Source organism: Macaca fascicularis, chromosome 3, assembly GCF_037993035.2.
Source record: "Macaca fascicularis isolate 582-1 chromosome 3, T2T-MFA8v1.1".
In the NCBI taxonomy this organism is placed as follows: domain Eukaryota; kingdom Metazoa; phylum Chordata; class Mammalia; order Primates; family Cercopithecidae; genus Macaca; species Macaca fascicularis.
Genome location: NC_088377.1, coordinates 47,014,948 through 47,017,341, shown reverse-complemented (window position 1 = coordinate 47,017,341; position 2,394 = coordinate 47,014,948). Strand labels below are relative to the sequence as shown.

At 48.8% G+C, this 2,394-nt stretch overlaps 1 pseudogene; it reads left to right on the top strand.

Annotated features, from left to right (window-relative positions):
- The first annotated feature begins 468 nt into the window (after positions 1 to 468).
- LOC141409982 (peptidyl-prolyl cis-trans isomerase A pseudogene) lies at positions 469 to 2,076 on the top strand (annotated as a pseudogene).
- Positions 2,077 to 2,394: the final 318 nt, after the last annotated feature.

The following is a 2,394-nucleotide window of genomic DNA, read 5'->3' as shown; positions in this document are numbered from 1 at the left end:
GTTTGAATGTGTGCATTCCATTATAGCAGCCTCCTTGGACTAAGACACACACTCACAGTTATGTATCCTTACACTGACATAGACACACATACCCTACTGACACACAGACACGCACACAAACAGGCACATTTTCCCTTCCTCTCAGGGGCTTCTAGCAATGCCACCAAACCCCATCGGGCTGGCTTCATATATCACACACTTTCGCTCATGCACTCACACAGACTCACACAAATGTACACACACATACACACAACGCATACATTCAAACACATATGTACCCATTATGTGCACATTTTCAAACATACATGTATCCATTATACGCATTTCTTCCCAGAAGGTGGGGAGTTTGGAATCTCAGTAGCCAGTCCCTTGGTGTCAACACTCCTTCTCCAGCACCCGGTGTCTGTGCCCGGGTAAGAAGGGAGATGCTGCATACAGCTGTCCTTTCCCTGGTGGGAGCTGTCAGCCATGGGATATTTCTTGCTTCCAGACCTGAAAAAGGTACAGGGTCATCCCCACTCCCAGATTTCTGAAAAGCCCCTGAGTGGTCGTGAAATCTGTCCCATTCATGGTGAGTTTGTGAAACGCCAGAGGATGGGAGAACAGGCCATCCAGTGATGCTTCTTCTGATGCCCCTTCTACCCTGGTAGCATTCTGGGGACATGGTGACTCCCTCTAGCCCCAACAGGCTCTGGAAGGATGTCTGTCTGCCTCCACCCACTGGCACTGGCTTGTAGAGGTTGCCTTCAGAACTCGGATACACCTGCATCATTCCCAGCTCCCCAGGCCTGCCCACTCCATTTCAGTCATTGATCCTGGGGGCTGCTGGAAGGGTCCCCCAACTGGTGACTCTAAAAGTGAGAATCCAGGACCAACTCCATTTTGCAACAAAATCCTGGTTTACTCAGCCATTCTTGCTTCCAAGGAGTTCTAACAAGCCCCTGGCCCACCATGACTGAATGTCCAGACTTAGCTCAACCACTACGAATGGGTGGGCCTCCAGACTTAGCTTAACCACTTCCAATGGGTGGTTCCCCTTCTGCTGAGATTCTCTTTAACAAATGAAGGCCAGCCAGATGCTCCTCTGGGCGGTGAGACTGTTCACCTCAGAAATAGAGGCATTGGCTAGACACGGTGGCTCATGCCTGTAATCCCAACACTTTGGGAGACCCAGGTGGGAGGATCCTTGCTTGAGACCAGGAGTTTGAGAACAGTCTGGGCAACAAAGCCAGATCCCATTTCTACAAAATAATAATAATAATAAATTAACCAAGCATGGAGGCACACAGCTCTAGTCCCAGCTACTCAGGAGGTTGAGGCAGGAGGATTGCTTGAGGCCAGGAGTTCGAGGCTGCTGCAATGAGCTACGATTGTGCCACTGAACTCCAGCCTGGGTGACAGAGTGAGACCCTATCTCTTAAGAAAGAGAGAGAGAGGCTTTGCAGACACCACCACCACCAGGAGCTCTGTACTATCAGCCACGGTCAACCCCACCGTGTTCTTCAACATTGCTGTTAATGGCGAGGCCTTGGGCCACGTCTCCTTCAAGCTGTTTGCAGACAAGTTTCCAAAGACAGCAGAAAACTTTCATGCTCTGAGCACTGGAGAGAAAGGATTTGGTTATAAGGGTTCCTGCTTTCACAGCATTATTGCAGGGTTTATGTGTCAGGGCAGTGACTTCACACGCCTTAATGACACTGGTGGCAAGTCCATCTACAGGGAGAAATTTGAAGATGAGAACTTCATCCTAAAGCATACAGGTCCTGGCATCTTGTCCATGGCAAATGTTGGACTCAATACAAATGGTTCACAGTTTTTCATCTGCACTGCCCAGACTGAGTGGTTGGACGGCAAGCATGTGGTCTTCGGCAAGGTGAAAGAAGGCATGAAGATTGTGGAGGCCATGGAGCGCTTTGGGTCCAGGAATGGCAAGACCAGCAAGAAGATCACCATTGCTGACTGTGGAAAACTCTAATAAGTTTGACTTGTGTTTTATCTTCACCACCAGACCATTCCTTCTGTAGCTCAAGAGAGCACCCCTCCACCCCATTTGCTCGAGGTATCCTAGAATCTTTGTGGTCTTGCTGCCGTTCCCTTTGGGTTCCATGTTTTCCTTGTTCCCTTCCATGCCTAGCTGGATTACAGAGTTAAGTTTACAATTGTGAAATAAAAACTAAATAACAAAAAAAAGAGAGAGAGAGAAATGGAGGTGTTGGCCCCCAGGACAGGAAAATCCCCAATATGGGATCTTACAGACATTCATCTACTAGTGCTTCTCTGCCATGGCCCCACCCATCCACATGAGGAACTCAAGGAGACCTCAAGCCCTTCCTCCTGCTCTTGTTGCACTATGTCTTGTGCACTTCTCAAGTCCTTGCTAACAGTGATCTCAAA